This window comes from Hibiscus syriacus, unplaced genomic scaffold (genome assembly GCF_006381635.1).
Source record: "Hibiscus syriacus cultivar Baekdansim isolate YM2019G1 unplaced genomic scaffold, ASM638163v2 tig00110387_pilon, whole genome shotgun sequence".
Lineage (NCBI taxonomy): Eukaryota > Viridiplantae > Streptophyta > Magnoliopsida > Malvales > Malvaceae > Hibiscus > Hibiscus syriacus.
Window position 1 is genome coordinate 6,659,868 of NW_024062717.1, and position 19,093 is coordinate 6,678,960.

General features: G+C 33.8%; 1 pseudogene; it reads left to right on the forward strand.

The window, feature by feature from the left end:
- Positions 1-1,807: 1,807 nt before the first annotated feature.
- Positions 1,808-18,680, forward strand: LOC120122503 (annotated as a pseudogene).
- Positions 18,681-19,093: the final 413 nt, after the last annotated feature.

The following is a 19,093-nucleotide window of genomic DNA, read 5'->3' on the forward strand; positions in this document are numbered from 1 at the left end:
TCCATGTTTGAGCTTATCCCCTGAGCTTCGCAAAAAGCGCCCCCAAAAGAAAATATATAGTCTTTACCAAAGCCGCTACTGATAAGTGACGTGCACCCTTTAAAGTTGAATTGATTGCCTCTGCCAAGTTGGTTGTCATGTGTCCATATCGATATCAACCATCATATACGTCGTCCACATTTCTTTATCGAAGAACCTACTACTTGCACTCATTCCCCTTGAACTGGAAGGTATATCGACATTGAGATCGAAAAAGCTCGTAGTCGAATGTCTCCCCCTGGAGCTTGAAGCCATCGTGTCAAATGGAAACTGCATAGATGGTTGCGTCGATGGCATCTCCATATGGTCAAAGAAATTTGCAGATGAATGCCTTCCCCTTGAACTGGACGCGGTGTTGCCATACGGATTGTTCATGGACCCACCTCGGTACATATCGTAATGAGTTGAGGATGAATGTCTCCCCATTATGGCATTAAAATCATTACACATTACTGTAGTCGGGCTGTCAACTTGTTCAGCCAACCCATAGTGGGAGCTTAAAGATTGACCCCGAACAGTACGCACTTGAACAAAATGTGCATACATCTCAATAGACATCTCAATAGCGGCGTCTGAATAATTACTTTGAGCTTCAACCATCATTTGAACATCATCATCGTTCGAAAGTTAAAAAGCTGTATAAGTTAATGGCAACAATGATGTTTGAAATATGTACTGCAACGACGACATTCTTCTACTACTTCCAACATGAATCTTCATCGAAATCTTCGTTATCAGCTCCTCAAGAGTTATGTTTCTCTTGAATGATATTTTAACACGTTCATTTGATACGAAAACTACGTCGGTTTCATCTTCTCGAATTTCACCATCATAATAAACAATAGTTGAAAGTCGCGTCATTCTTTGAGTTTAAAAGTGCGGTAATATTATATCTGCAAAAAAAAACTGAAACAAACCTGATTAAATAAATTATATATGAACGAAAATATAACACAATAAATTTTTTACACATCAACGTAAATAATATAATTTTATATTATTACTTGTACCGCAAAACTATTTTGACGTATGCTCATGCTTTTTAATTTTACAAACACAAAAATTAATTGAAAATAATTAGTATAATATTTTTTCAAATAATCATAATAAATAATAAGAATAATAAAAAAAATTATAACAAAATTTACAACGAAAAATCGCACGAACTTCTAAATCAAATATAAGAAAATTACCAGAATTATTACTCGTTGACGGAATTGTTGTATTAATATATAAGTAAAAAGAGAGAGATGTGGGGAGATGTGAGAAACTTAACGGGGAGTGAAGGGTATTTATAATCATATAAGGCGCGGTACCTGCACACCGCTATATGTAATTATTCGAGCGCGCTATACCCACGTGTAAGTCATGTCAGCGTATAACGCGGTACAGGGGGCGCGTTATACCCCACGTGACGCCAAATCAGCATATAACACGGGACAGGGAACACTTTACTGCTATGGGTGTTAGATCAAAAAATATAATCTAATCGATGTTAGATCGATAAATATATCGATCACCGATGATTTTTTTTAAAAAAACGTCGGATACTTTTTTTTTTACTGCTATTTGTCATTCATTTTCTACTTTACTTTTTTTGTAATACAACAATGGCTACGGACACATGTGAGCTGTGAGTTGAAAAACTGTACACACATTCCTTTTTTTCATTTATAATGGTGTCTGCTCAGAGTCTAACTTCTCTCTCCGTGAAAATGGGTTCTCTGCTATACTCTCATTAAACCACTCACAAGTCCATCAGCTCAAAACCTTTTCTTTTTCTTTCTCATTCTAACGTATAGTTGCAAGTTTTCTGATTGTGAGTTTTGAAGTAAAAGGTGAGTTTTGAGCTGTAGAGAACATGGAAACGAGCTCATTTCAAGGCTTTTAATTGCATTTTGCTTAGCTCTGTGCTTGGGTTGTCAAGTGGTTCAGAGCAGTGTTACTTATGATAGGAAAGCTATAATGATTAATGGACAGAGGAGGATCCTCTTCTCTGGTTCCATTCATTATCCCAGAAGCACTCCTGATGTACTTTCAGAGTTTCTCTTTTTATTGAAAATTTTAGAGCTTTTCTGTCATGAATTTTTCTTTCTTTTTGAAGAATGTAAAATGGGTTCTTTTTTTATTTGTGTATAGATGTGGGCATATCTGGTACAGAAGGCTAAAGATGGAGGAGTTGATGTGATTGAGACTTATGTTTTTTGGAACGTCCATGAACCATCTCCTGGAAATGTACTATTTTTTCCCCTCCGTTTTCCCTCTACAATATAAAGTTCATCTTTTTACTCTCTTTCTCTAACTTGGTTTACCTTTGTGAAATATTTCTTCTATTTTTTCCTAAAACAATTTTGCAGTACAATTTTGAAGGAAGATATGACCTTGTGAGATTCATAAAGACAATACAGAGAGCAGGTCTCTATGCTCATCTCCGCATTGGTCCTTATGTTTGTGCAGAATGGAATTTCGGGTTAGCTCTAAATCTCTGATTAACTCCTTTTCCTTTGCAATTTTTCCTATTTGTTTCATTTCTTATTTCTCTTCAGTCTTCCCTGATGTTCTAAATCTTGTTACCACATGCAGAGGATTTCCTGTGTGGTTAAAATTTGTGCCAGGCATCAGCTTCAGAACAGACAATGAGCCTTTCAAGGTATCCAATCTGCTGTTCTTCAGAATTGCTGTAATTTCTTTTCTTCTAACTGCATGTGAAACTAGAGTTAAGATAAATGATCATTAAATCGTTAAGCATATATTTGAACTATTGTTTCCTAAAAAGAAACAGATAAGTAAGGATTTGTATATACATTATTGCAGAGAGCTATGCAAGGATTTACTGAGAAGATTGTAGGACTGATGAAGAGTAATAACCTGTTTGAGTCCCAGGGTGGTCCCATTATTCTCTCTCAGGTAAATGCTTTGGTTGTTGGTGCTTTTATTTATTTTTTTACCAACACCCCATTTTTTGTATTTTTCCCCAAAAATCTTTCTATATTTTTAAGATGCCAATTTATGTCACTATGCATTTTGCTAATCTATTTTATGGTCAGCTTACAATGGTAATATGAAACTTTTTTTTATCTCTTTTGGGTTTGTATGAATGAGCTCAGATTGAGAATGAGTATGGGGCACAGAGTAAATTACTTGGGGCCGCTGGCTCTAATTATGTTAATTGGGCAGCAAAAATGGCGGTAGAAACCGGAACTGGGGTCCCTTGGGTGATGTGCAAGGAAGATGATGCTCCAGATCCGGTGGTAAGCAATTAGCCTCAAATCTATATTTAGCATGTCGAGTTTTTTGATCAATGGTCATTCTGAACTTCAAAAGGTGTACGTAAATTTGGCAAGTGCACAATGGAAATGGCTAAGGGAGTTTCATGTATAATATTATTAGATAAACACATAAACACATGCAATGGCTTCTACTGTGATGCATTCCAACCCAACAAACCATACAAGCCGACGATATGGACTGAGGCATGGAGTGGATGGTAGGTATGTTATGAGTTCATATCTATATGACCTTAATATGAAGAATCTAGTATGAGATGAGTTTAAATCACTTTATGCCTTTGTTTATGCAAAAGGTTCTCAGAGTTTGGCGGTCCGAATCACCACTGTCCAGCTGAAGATTTGGCCTTTGCGGTGGCTCGATTCATTCAAAAAGGAGGATCCTTCGTTAATTATTACATGGTCGGTTCCCTCTATTTTCTCTCTTATTGTTCATAGTTTTCAAAGGTAATGAAATATATACAATGGAAAACGGATTATTGTCAACTGAGATGCTTGTTTTGCAATGTGAAACAGTACCATGGAGGCACCAATTTTGGCCGTACAGCTGGAGGTCCTTTCGTCACTACCAGTTATGATTATGATGCTCCAATAGATGAATACGGTGAGAAAAGAGCTATTTGCATATTTCCATGTAGCTTGTTTTGTTATAATACCATAGAATTTTTACATCTTCTTTAGGTGTTTTCTGTTTGTTAGATATGTGACTGCTCTTCTAAATGCACTTTTAACTCTTCAAATGGTTCAAACAGTATAAATTCAATTACTATTTTCTTGTGTCTGCTGATTTATACATATATATTATCTCCATCAATCCATTAGTTGGATTATAAAATTGGAAGACATTGGATTCTTATCCCATACACGCCCCTTCCTATTGCTTCTCCTTTAGTTCGATCTCAGCCTGTTTTATGTCTTCAGTTTATGTGATGGTCTCAGGAATCAGTCAGATAATGCATTATTAACACTTCGCGCGGAACGTGACAGGTTTGATTAGACAACCAAAGTATGGTCATCTAAAGGAGCTTCACAAGGCTATTAAGATGTGTGAGCGAGCTTTAGTTTCAGCAGATCCCATTGTCACTTCAATAGGAAACTTTCAACAGGTTTCTACACTTTTTTTCCTCGAATTTCAGAAGATGCGGGGTCTTTTGTAGTTTACCGAATCTAGTCAATGTTTGGTATTTCCCAGGCTCATATGTACTCATCAGAAAAAGGAGATTGTGCAGCTTTCCTATCGAACTATGGTACCAAATCAGCCGCAAGAGTGTTATTTAACAACATGCACTATAACTTGCCACCTTGGTCCATCAGCATCCTTCCTGATTGCAGGAATGCAGTCTTTAACACTGCAAAGGTATGATCTGAATTTGCATTATCTCTGGTTCAGTATTATTGTAACCAACGCATATTCTTTGAGGAAGTATTATTCTCGGTATTAAAATTTAAAGGTTTTCCTGAATAACGATAAGTTTCGTCATCCTTTTCAGGTTGGAGTCCAGACAACACAAATGCAGATGTTGCCCTCAAATGTTGATATGCTCTCGTAGGAAAGTTACAATGAAGATATTTCTGCACTAGATGACAGCTTAATGGTAACTGCTAATGGTCTATTAGAGCAAATAAATGTCACAAGGGATGCAAGTGATTACCTATGGTACATTACCAGGTGAGATTGATGTCCCCATGGTTAGATTTGAAGCAATTCTCTTTTCTAATTGTTCTTAATTTAGATTTATGGTGCTTACCGATTCTTAAATTTCGTAATGTCTCACGATCAGAAGTTATATGTTACAGTGTTGACATTGGTTCATCTGAATCTTTCCTTCATGGAGGGGAACTTCCCACTCTCATTGTTCAATCAACACGTCATGCGGTACACATTTTTATCAATGGACAACTTGCAGGTACATTTACATAGTTATATTTACTGTTCTGTGCATTGTCCTTTTCGCTTTTCGGAAATAAAAATTCTAAACATGATGGTAACAGGTTCTGCCTTTGGAACAAGGGAAAATAGGAGATTTACATTCACCAGGAAGGTCAATCTGCGTGCAGGAACAAACAAAATCGCATTGTTGAGTGTTGCTGTTTGATTGCCGGTTAGTTTCTCACCCTGACCCTTATTATTTGGTACCGAGACGATATGAAGCAAAAGAAAATTTGGAAAAGAAAACTAAAGGCATCGTTAGTGTTTTATGCCTGGAACCTGACTCCTCTTTGTTGGTAATTGAAGAATGTAGGGGGGCACTTTGAAACATGGAACATCGGGATCCTTGGTCCAGTTGCACTACATGGACTTGACCAAGGAAAAAGGGACCTATCCTGGCAAAAATGGACATACCAGGTTGGCCTTAAAGGAGAGGCCATGAATCTTGTCTCACCGAATGGTATTTCCTCTGTCGAGTGGATGGAGGGATCATTGGCAGCACAGAAACAGCAGCCATTAAGATGGCATAAGGTATATATAATGAATAGTATAGGTAGTTGCAGTATAAGCTATGGCTTCAATGAATTCAACATTTTTCCTTCCGGTGTTGCAGGCTTATTTCAATGCACCTGAGGGTGATGAGCCATTGGCTTTGGACATGGAAAGTATGGGAAAAGGTGAAATCTGGATTAATGGGCAGAGCATTGGTAGATATTGGACTGCATATGCTCATGGTGATTGCAGTGGCTGCAGTTATGCCGGGACATTTCGACCAACAAAGTGTCAGCTTGGTTGTGGCCAACCAACCCAAAGATGGTAACTACTCTTATAACCCAAGATGTACAACAAACAGAAAGCAGCAGCTACCTTAAGTAAAAACTATGTTCATCGTTTAGTCCGTAATTCCTTTTATTATAACATTTCAGGTACCATGTGCCTCGGTCTTGGTTGAAACCGACACAAAATCTGTTGGTTCTATTTGAAGAGCTTGGAGGAGATCCATCGAAAATCTCACTTGTAAAAAGATCTGTATCCACTGTTTGTGCTTAGATCTCTGAGTATCACCCGAATATCAAGAAATGGCAGATTGAAAGCTACGGGAAGACCGAAGAGTTCCATAGACCAAAGGTTCACTTGCACTGCAGTCCCGGGCAGGCTATCTCTTCCATCAAATTTGCTAGCTTTGGAACTCCTTTGGGAGCTTGTGGAAGTTACCAGCAAGGCTCTTGCCATGCTCCTGCTTCATACGCCATCTTGGAGAAGGTATATTTCAACTTCCCTGTCGAAAAAATAAACTGAAACTTGCATGCATGCACTTGGATGGTTTGAAGAAGTGCGTCGGGAAGCAATGATGTGCGGTGACCATAGCCAACAGTAACTTGGGGCAAGATCCATGCCCAAATGTATTGAAGCGTTTATCAGTTGAAGCAATTTGTGCTCCAATGATTTCAACAACAGCACAACCAGGGGTTAATTAGATCGAGGACAATTCCATATAACGTTTGCATCTGGTAATTTAGCTATACTCTATCAGCATTTGAAGCAAGCAGAAAAAGAAGAAAATGAAAGAAAGAATGCAAAGAATAGGATTGTAGTTAGTTTAGGTTGAATGGGAAGCTTCTCAAAAGGGAGTTTCTAAATTCTTGGGGTCCTTGTAAGGTGAAATTTCTAACTGTGCCCCTCGGCCTTTAACAGGATATGGGCACTGGTTGGTGTGATTCATTTCTATTTGTACGCAGTGGGGAATGTGTTCCTATTATGGCCATATGTGCAGTTACTAATAAAAGCTTCTTGGTTTTGAGTTGTTTCATTGTCACATCACCAACCATAACACATGAAACCCTCTTTCATAGTATACCTTATGGTAGGCAAATTATTGAGAATCAAGTTAACTTGATACATCTCATCAGTCCTCTTCTTTAACATATAATCATCAGCCGATAACTTACCAGATTGACAAAAGGTCTCCAACTCATTAGTGTATATCTTAAACCGATACCACGATTCTCAATCCAATCTCCCATGAGAACTTCACTGAGATTCTCGACACTCTCCTTAACTCAACATCATTATTTTTCAAATATTTTCTCACTACAATTTAACTTAAATATTGATTTTGTGAAAAATATATCAAGTCCTTACCTTAGTTCAGTGGTTGGCCATTGTTACCTCTTGCAAGAGGTATCAGGTTTAATTCCTCTCCTTTACATACGAAGGTTTTCATGTTTTTAAGTTTTTCGCACCAATAAGATGACCGTTTTGTTACTTGATGGAGCTTAACAATCGAGTGACCGTTTTGTTATTTTTCGTAACATTAATGATTGTTTTGTTATTTTTAAAATATTAATGGGAAAAATAATATTCACTAATACTTTAGTGATCGCTTATGTAGTTTATTCATTTATAAATTTGACTCTACTAACTATAATTCAAATAAGATTTAAACGATAAAATACGAGTTATTTACTTAATTAACTCATTTTTTTTAATTTAATTCTATTGAATACTCATTACATTTGACTAAAAATTTGATAATGTAAAAATTTGTATTTATTTAAAAGTATATAGACAAAAATGAATTTTGCACAATATTTACTTTTCCCTCGTAATTTAGTCTCATCAGCTGAATGCAGTTAGAAAGTGGGTTTCTGTAACAAAATAAGACAACATTTTCATATGAAAGCTGACACTGACAGCTGCCAGCCAATCTGATGGCTGCCATTGGTGTTTTGTTATCCCTTCGGATATTTTCTCAAGAAACCTCTTCATTCACTGGAATCTATGATTAATCTACATCTTTTAAATACAAGTTTCTGTTAATTACATCGTATAAATAAGATTTCTGATAAACAAACCTTCTAATAAACTCACGTAATAAGCTATGATAAAATCTAAAATTTAACTATTAAATTTACCTAATCAATCAGTCTACAAATAATCATAATAATTCTACGTATATACTGTCAAATCAAAAGGAATGAACCTCTCATAATCATTCTTTTTCTTTCTCTTTCGAAAACCGATCACGAAGAACCGCACACGGCCAACAAGACCATCAAGAGGGTTCCATTTCTAATCTATGAATGCTTTTACCTCCCCTAACCTACAAACTACCACCTCTACTTGGTTTGCCTATGAGGGCCGTGATAACACTTGCTGCTTGTACCTTCTGCCATTAGAGAACTTAATAGCTTGCAGTTTAATGCTCAATTTGAACATAAATTTCTGATAGGGCTAGTGAATTAGGACCGGATCATACTCTTTTGGGGCCTGGACTTTTGTTAAGATTACGATTTTCACCCGATTTTCCGACGATTTAGTTTAATCTTTTCCCATAAAAAGCTAATTAGATATGTTCATCAAAGCTCTTTTGACCTACCAATGGCCAAAAGTTTCAAATCAGATTTAGTTTTAGGATTCAAAAGCTTTGCTACAATAAAGAGAATAATTCATTGTTTTCAAGGACAAACACTTCCAAATGATTCTTTTAATCAAGTCTGTGAATAAAATCCAACACCAAAAACCCAACTTAAAGAAGGAATTAATACCCATATGAATCTTTAATTGCACTAAAATAGCAACATTTTCCAGTTCAAAAAAAAAAAAATCAAATGACCAACAGGGAAGCACTAAAATTTAGGAGTTACAGTTAATTTTAGATTAGGTTCAATTCGTTCATGTCAGCTTAGGTTTAAATTATTCAAATTCATTTGCCTGTTCAAAATCTTTTTTAATAGTTGATAATGAATACACGCTATATATATATACAATTATATATTCGATCAATATTAAATTTATTTTTTAATAATCATGGGTTTGGACCACAATTTGTTTTTTAAATTTCTTTGGGGCGGGGGAGAAAATGAAGCTGGGTGAAATGATAGAAATGAGAATCAATCGCGAGAAAGAAGGCTTTCATAAGTGGAGAATTGATATGAGCATAAAATAATGAAGAAAAGGGGTAAGCATGCAAAAGCTTGATGTTTCCATTTTACTATTTTGGGAGGTGCATCCCTTTCAAAATTAACTCATGCCCACACTGTTTTTTTTTCTTTTTTTTTTGGGATGGTATCGATGCTCTCTGCTTGTCCTATCAAACCTTAACTTCACCGTCACGATAATCAACATTGTGTTGATTAATTATCATTAGAATTTGACATAATATAAAAATAAGCGTTCAAATTATATTTTTAAGTTAATTTTAGGCGTCTAATATTTTTTTCACTACATGTTCAGGGTCTAACGTTTCATCTATTACAGTGCCTACACCGTAACGATTGTTATAACTCTAGGTGCCTAAGTTAACTTTAAGTGTCTAAAGAATTTAATAATTTATCATACTAGATCAATTAGTTATAAGTTTAAAAAACTAAAATTATTATTATATCAGACTACATCACTATTTTATCTAATATTTAACGAAACAGTCATATGCTTATAACAATATTCTACTTGATATAATTTTGTTACCAAGCCTATAATTAAGTAACTTCGAAGTGTAATTTAGTTTAGTTTCTAACAGTTAAACTAATTGAAATCGATTATTTCTACGTAAATTATAATCATCGTTTTTGATTTTTTTCTATAAATTTCTCTCATCATCTAAAGTCAGTTCAAACAAGCAAGAGAAATAAAGATCATATACATACTTCACTTATAACTTACTGTCATAACTTCATGCTAAAGGAATTATAACATTAAATAGATGCGTACAATAATAAAATTTTGGATTCATTCGAAATTTGACCAACAAAATAAAACATCAATCAAACATCTCTCACAATTATTGAACTCGTTCAATAATCTCAAGGAAAACATATATTCTTAACAAAAATTCTTTATGCGCCTAAAGTTAACTTAGGGTATAGTTTGAGCACATATTTTTGTATTAAGCTAAAATATAAACATGACACGTTTCACTTAAAGGTTTTTTATATCTACCGTTACTATGTAGACACCTAAAAGTATAACAGAGAAAACGTTACACCTAAAGGTGTTAAGAGAAAACATTTCGCACATGTTTTTAACGAAAAATTCTTTAGACGCCTAAAATTAACTTAAGGTATAATTTGGACACTTACTTTTACATCAAGCCTTAAATTTTGATTATTAATGCATATATGTATTATAATACTGGTGAACAAGATCAAATCTACCTAAAGATGAGATTAGATTAAATTTTATAAATAAATAAAAATATAATGTTTGTAATTTGAATTAAAAGAAAAATTAATGTGAAATAAAATGATTGAGATAATAAGATTTTAGAAAGTTCAAGAATGGAGGAACATCTGGTCAATGTAAATTATATTATATTTAATTCATGATTCGATTATCAATTTTAGCAAGGGATTACTTAAACCTTTTTAAATAGGTTAATTATAGTTGTTCAATATGTTCTGATAACATAATTTCTTTTTAATTAGTTTCTTAATAACTAAAGGGATGTTCGAATGGTTATTTTTTCTTGATAAATAATCCCATAAAGACGCTCGAAGGATTTAATCTACTAACAACCTTGAGTATTTAAGAGATTAAACCCTTAGTTAACCAACCCACACCAACGTGAATAATTCAAACTTAGATTTTGTATCTTTATAACTTGAATTATTTACCATTTCGATAGTTTCTTTAAGACATATTCGTCCGCTCTTACAGTGTTGGAGAACGTTGATAGACGGTTTTCCAAGATACAACAACAAGATGAAAATTGCAGTAGCACAAGTTAACTAATTGTAACCTCTCCTTTTTTCTATCATCGAAAACGTTTAAAAACAGAGAATATATATTGTGAGTGAGTTAATATTATAGATTTACATTATTTAAATAAGAGGCTCACAATAAAATATTATTGGAAAGCTTGAATAATAAATGAACTTATAATTGAAAATTAAAAAAAATATTAATGCATAATGTTTTCGTTTATTAATGTATAATATACGATTGTAAATACAATTTGCTAGCATCGGCATGAAGGCCAAATATTTATAGCTGCATATTAAGGATGCTACCCGAGCCTAGGGTATGTGCCATTTCTTTTGATATACGACAAGGGCTCACAAGCTAAAAGGGATACTACCAATGTTTGAATTTTAATTTAAATCTATTGAAAATTGATTTTCAAAGATTATTGCGTGAGTTAACTGAGTTCAGTTAGATTTTAAATGAAACTTTAGCCCCCTAAAAGTTTTGGTCAAATAGTACTTTAGTCCCTTAACTTTCCAGATCAGTAATTGAATTAGGAGTTATTACAAAGACAATAGACGGAATATGGATGTAGACACCCTCCGTCTAGTTAAATCATGTGAATTCGATTTATATATCATGTCAAATATAATGATACTATAGAAAGTAAAGCCATAATTCACAATTAAAATTTTAATCAACGTGTAGTAATATCAATAAAGGTCTATACTTGATGCATTCACATCATAAAATTTTATAGGCTTAATGACATTTTTGGATCTTGAACTTTTCAAAAGTTATCATTTCACTCCTTACTTTCATTTAGTGACGGTCTAAGCGATCCAAAAATATTTTTAAAAATGGACATATATATATATATTAATAACATAAATTTTTCATAAAAAGTATGCACAAATAAAATTTTATGATAGACACCATCAGAAAAATAAAAATCAAATTTCAAGATAGATACATGTATCCACTCTGAGCAACACCTACATTCGCCACTAATTCCATTTTTTTTACTTTAAATTTTTATTATTTTTCAAATTGACTCGACTGAAGGAAAAATAATGAATTTTAGTAATTTTATACCTTTTAAATTTTCCATACTCTTTTGATATTTATATTTTAATAATTTAAATATATATATATTTATATTTTACAATTTTATATATATCCCATTAAATTAGATAATGATACATCAATACATACTTTGATCAAATATAAATATGATTAATATATTCGTTTAACTTTATTCTTTTAAACTTAAATAATAGGATAAATTATATTAGATGTCATTGAATTATAAGCGGTGGATCTTTTATAGCATTAAACTTTCAATTATTTTAATTAGAGCATCGAACTTTAGTTTTAATTTTATTTATATCATTGAGTTATTAACTCGATAATGGTACATGTTACAATAGAGAATGAGAGACGACACTCTCAAAATCTTACTAATGGAAAATTGTAATATACTCAACAAAGGACCATGTAATGTAAACCTAACTGCACTTAATCGAAACCTGTTATGAATATCATTTTATAACACGATGACACATACGACAGTTACTATCTGGATGTTGAAATAGAACAACATCATTTTGTTGCGACTATTTTGATGTCTAAAACATCATCATTTTAATAGAGAAAAAATAAAAAGAAAATGTCAAATGCACTTGAAATTTTTTGAACAGAAAACCTCGAAAAAAAAAAACCTAACACCTAACCACCAGAGAAACTCAGGATCTTGTTATGATTTTAATCAAAATAATATATACGTTAAATTGTAGTCGAGATTAATTTAATTTTTTTAATGATATAATTTTATATGATATTTATAATTTATTTTATAGAAATAAAAGATTATTTCTAATATAAATATATTGTTTAGATATTAATTTTAGAAAAATAATATATATATTTTCATGGTGATTAATTTTGGTGATTCATGAAATATAACCCTAATTAATATTTATAAGCCCATTATTCCGATACAAATAATTGACCCCAACACAAAGGATAGTAAAAATGATGCACTGATGAAAAAGGAGCAAGTTCACATCACCATAATTTGGGCATTATAAATGTTTCTTAAATGAATTAGGCAGCAAGTTGAGGCAAGTCAATGGCCCTAATGGCTAAATGGTATTATTTTTAGGGTGGGGATTGATGAAAGACAATACCAAAGACCATTGCAGATATGATTATAGCCCCCATCAAAGTCATTCCACAGTGGCATTATGCATAGGACACAGTCCATTCAACTACTCAATCAACTTTAGTAATTACCCCTTTCCCCCCCCCTCCCCTTAAACCACTAGATATGGATGTACACAAGAATTTGTGGAGTGTGAATTTTAAAAGTTATATTAAATATTTTAAGACGTGTAAAGTTATAATATTTTAAGAAATATAAAATTAAATAATTAATAAAAAATATAAAAGAATTTAAAATTTCTAACTATACAAGTGCACCCACCACCCTCAAACTTCGTTCCATAGTTAATCTTTATACTGCATACAATATTTTATGTAAGCATGGTATATTTCAGAATTCAAACCCATAAAAATCTATGTTGATATTAATTTATTTTGAAATTAATCTAGATCATTGTAGAGATATTAATTAAGGTAGTTAGCCTTTCAAAAAAAAGAATTAAGGTAATTAGACAAACAAAAAAAGAAAAGATGGTGGCCCAAAACAATCTTTTGGGTCTCATAGGTTATATAGAGTGGGGACTAATAACTTTCCGAAAGGTAAGGTAAGTTGGATTCTATTAGATAGAGAATGAATTAAGCAGAATGTCTTGGGTTTTTTATTATTATTTATTTCTTTGTTTAAAAGTCTCTTAAAAACATCAATGGAGTTGGTATATATTAATAATGAATATTAATTTAATTTTGATTAATATTAAATCTTAATATCGATCTCAAACAATCCTTATCTTTTTTCGTATGAAAAGAAAGTTATCAATTGATTACTGATTTAATCAATAATAGATTTTAAGCTTCATTTATAAAAGCTGTTTAAGATGGAACGAGACATGAAGTTTTACTTCTTAATAGTATATATTGTATATAAATCCCTTACGATATAATCTATAAGACATCTATGGTCAATGACAGATCTAGACTTCGAATTCAGTGGGTTGAAGAAAATCGAAATGGATTCAAGTATATTTTCTTTTCTTTCTCAAACTTTCCTACTTCTACAAGGATTTTCTAGACCTAAGTGGGATAAATTGACCCCCAGTGAACACAATGTCAATCCCCTCTTACTTGTTGTGCTCTTCACTTGAGTGTTGTGCTCTTCACTTGAGAGTTGTGATTTTCTCTCCTTCGTCTTCTTCCTTCTTTTTATACGCCAAGAAATGAGACATAGGCACGCCCATTTTAAAATTTGAACCTTAACATTATCTATTTGAACATGCATGTATAAAAAATTATTAGGACATGCAATTTATAAACCGTAACACAAACCCTACAACTCAACTTGTAGAACATTGGTGACTTTTACGGTTTTAATGTCGATATTAGTAGTTAAAACAACAACACTATCAGCATTGAGACAACGCCAACCTTGGGACGAAAATTTTCATTTTTTTTTGAAAGATGGTACTTTGTATTAGAAATAACAAAGTAAACCAGCTCAAGGACCTCATTAAAAAAACCTCCCTAATCCTAAATGGAGGAAAATGAGTGTACCTTGGGGTGGTAAAGATAAATACACATAAAACACTTGCATCATTGAGACTGTACCCCGTCCTCTCACAAGTCTCATTCTTGCACATAATAAGACCACCACAGACAAACCGACAAGGTGAATAAAGGACACACTAAGAAACATACACATACTTCAAGACCCGAGGAAATAACCTAAACAACAGAACGAAACAACAAAAAACCATAACTTCGCCAGAAGCAATTCACTAAGAAAAGCAATCTCACTAAACGACCCTAAACCAATAAACAATAGCCTTGAAGCTCGAAATAGAACTTGTAATCACCCAACAACCACCTTATTTCCCACATAAGGCACATCATGCGAGGGCCTACATGACAGAGCACCATCTCCAACAACCTCCTAGATTCCTAAAACAATGCATACCCGAGGCTCATACACTCACACTTTGGATAACAGCCTAACAAAGCAGAGGAAAAGATGCCCACTACCTTACCCACACAATGAAGCTCGAGCTACAAAAGAAGTTGCTAAAACTCTAGAGAAAACAACTCCCGAAATATAGAAGAAGTCAGAAAACTCAGACCATGACAAAACGCCCATTCATCAACAGTATGGGTACGTCGAATAAACTATTACCAACAACCACCTCATTTCCCACAACAGGATCTCGATACCAGCAACTGCAGCAATACCTTCCTGCATCCTAGTAAGCATCTCAACACCAACTACAGCTGACTTCGCCTCTCCACCACCGGCCAAAAAACCATCAATGAACACACAACAAACGCAAACACAAACACAGGAGCTACCAGAGGACAGCAACTAAAAGCAACACCAAAAGGCATATATCTAGCCAAAAACAAACACCAAACAACTGCAGCAGCAACACACATTCAAACGCAACATCACCAAAGCACAAGAAAGCAAAAGAAGACCCGACTGAAATTCTAATAATGCTTCTGTACGCTATGAACTCGTCAAACACATCTCCATACAATCGAAACACATCCTTAAGGCTTGTCGAAAGAATTCTTATACTAACGTTATTGACAAAAACGACCAACACTTAGGAAGCCATAGAAGGACTATCCACTTCTCAATTTCTTCCGGATGCTCACACCAAGGATTTAGACAAACAGAAAGAAATGGGAATGAAAAGTAGCATTTCTGGATAACCCATACAAAATGGTAAACCCACAACAAAACCAAGCATTAATCTACTACAGCAACCCCAACAACCTTAATGTCATACTCAACTCCAGAAAACCCATACGCTACTAATAACCCCCTCACACAAAACAAGCTAGACCCCATGGTCTACCGGCAACAACTAAAGAAACACAGTAATTGATAAGCTTCAGCATTTAGAAATACTCGAAGGACGACGGAGAGGAAGTGACTTTCGAGCAAACCCACTCACTCAATTCAAGATAAGAGGTGATGGAGAGTTAACAACGGCGACGAACAACGAACCGCTTGAAGATGGAAACGACCTCTTTTATATTTTCTATATCAATGAGAAAAACATAAGCTTTCAATGAACATTGAAGCCATCAAATAAAACTTTTGATATCAAATTTATACATAGTAGCTACCATGATCAAGAGCAAAGAAATTTGTGACAGAGTTAGAAGGTACTATGTGTTTCTAAAGGTCACAGATAACCCTTAAAACTCTTAACACATGCAAAATTATTTTTTGACCATCACCACAAATCGAGCAAAAGAGATCATCTAATAACCAACACATGCAGTACTTCAATTTTTTTAATAATTTAAGATGATTATAAAGTAATATGTTCATAATTTTCTTAACATATTGACAATACATACATATTTTTGAAGAACTGTTCAAACCTCATTCCTCTAAAGAAAATAAATTTTCCTTTTACTACTGAAGTTACTCAATAAAATATTAAAATAACATATTTAAATGAGTTGGTCACACATTTATTTGATGATTTAGTAAAAAGAATTTTATGATTTAAAATCTTGTAATTAAATATTGACTTACAAATGATTTAAAATTCATTGTATGTTAAACAAACATCGTATATTTAATTTCTATTATGTATTAAAATTAAACTTTAAATTAATATTATCAAATTTTAAATGTTGATAGTATGACCGAATGCAAAAGGATGAAGGAAGTAGCGAACAAGGTTCGATATGTAAATTGAAATTGACATTGAGTATTATTTAGCGTTAATGTATTGATTAAAAAACGTTTATGCTTAATATTAGGGGAGAAATGATGTGTTGGAGAAATGGAATTTGATGACTGATGCTGAGAAGGAACCTTACATCGCACAGTCAAAGATGGATAGTGAAGAATACAAAGAATGGAGGAAAGCACATGAAAAGAAAGTATTCATTAAACTTGTAAATACGTTGATACAAAATATATAAGAACTATAACATTATATATTGTTAAAAAATATAGGAAGTGTCGACAACCTGCAGCATTAAAAGGGTGAATTCATTAATTATACACCTTAAGGAGAAGGGTCAGTTGAATGTGCTGGGAGAAATGGGGTTTAGATCGTTGGTGAGAGTAAGTGATCTACCTATTCGGAGGGAATTGTGTCGATCCTTGATGGCGCAATTTGATGTCAAACAATGTATTGCTAAATATGGTGATTTTTCATTTCCTCTCGGGATCCCATGTGCTACAGCCGTCTTGGGGGTAGGAAATGAAGGCAAAAGTGTTGTAGAAGTCTCTAAGAGTAAGAATTGGAAAGAACTTGCCTCCAAATATGGTTTAAAGTAGAATGTGACATATGTTAAACTTGAAGAGGAAATCAAAAGTGGATCTTATAGGGGGGATGAGCTGAAGGCTCAAGTTCTATTGTACCTTGTCGGGATCTTTCTTTGTCCAATAAGTGATACGTCAACGAACAAGGACTATATGAAGCTCATTTGCGATGAAGGGTGAATTCAATTGGGCTGAATATGTCCATTTGAGATTGATTGAATCAATAATCACCTTTAAAAAGGGCAGCCAGAGATACCTCAAAGGGTGCATAGCAATCTTAGAGGTAAATGAGTTGAAGAACGTTTTTGTTTTTTTATATAAAATGATAATATAGTTATTATATAAAATTATAAATTTTATTATAAATGCAGGTTACACTGTTCGATTTTTGGTCGGGCTGTGAGGCAGTGCCGGCTTGTGAAAGAACTGGAGTGGCACGCATCCGTGCAGGGGGAAGGAAGAGGTGGTTAGAGTGATGGCGAAGTTGAAATTGGATAGACCGAGAAAGCAAGAAATGGTAATAAATGTAATTAAATAATATTAAGAATATAATCAATGTATTAATATTGTAATTTAATTTTGAAGGTTATTGGCAAGGATGTAGTGGAGGCAGAGGAGAAGGAAGAAGATATGGTTGTATTGGGGGATGACGGTGATGGAAAACAGAGTAAATTCGACATTTTGATGTCTGAATTGGCTGATATCAAAAAAATCCAATTTGATATCATGCAAAGACAATCAAGAGTCGAAGAGAAACTTGAGAGAGTTGAAGAGACACTTGAGAGACATAAGGGGGAAGTGGAAGGAAAATAGATGGAGTGGTGAAAGAAGTTGAGGTGTTGAAGGGTGAAGTGATAAAAGAAGTTGAGGTGTTGAGGGGTGAAGTGGTGAAAGAAGTTGAGGTGTAGAGGGGTGAACTTAAGATGGTGAGGGGTGAAAAAATTGATGGAGTGATGAAGGAGGTTGTGGAATTGAGGAGTGAACTTACGGGGGTGAATGGGGTGGTTGATGAATACTTGGATGAAGGGGAAAATTGAAGGGTGAAATAAAAGATATGAAGAGCTATGTAGAGCAAAAATACGATGAACTGAAAAAATATGAAGAAGAAAGAGATGAAGAAGAAAAGAGAGATGAAGAAGAAAGAGGGAGGAAGAAGAAAAGAGGAGGAAGAAGAAAAGAGGGAGGAAGAAGATGGAGGAAATGAGGAGGAAGTATGTCGATGTGATCTATACACCGGAGAGTGTTATAGATGCATATTTGGATTCGGAATGTCCTTCACCCCAGAAGAAGAAGAAGAAGGTAAGTTGAATAAAAGAAAACTTAATTTGATCTTTATTATGTTGTTGTGACAAAAATTTGTATGCAAAATTGTAGGTTGAAAAAGTGGTTATTCCAAGCGGAATTGATGACATCGAAGCTGCAATTTGTGATTATTTATGGAATAGTGGGTTAGAAACGGGGTAAGTGAAATATATTGCTTTGTGAGTGATATTTAAATATTTCATGACAAGATATTAATCCTAATGATTCATACAGATATTCTGTAATCTCAATGGGAAATCAATTCGCTAATATATCCGACGTTGCAACGTTAAAGCCTACGGAATGGGTTGGCGGTATGGTAAGTAGAAAGTACAAAATGTTAAAACCTATTGAATATGTTCTGATTGTGTAATTAATTTTGTTAGGTTATTGATTTGCTCGCCT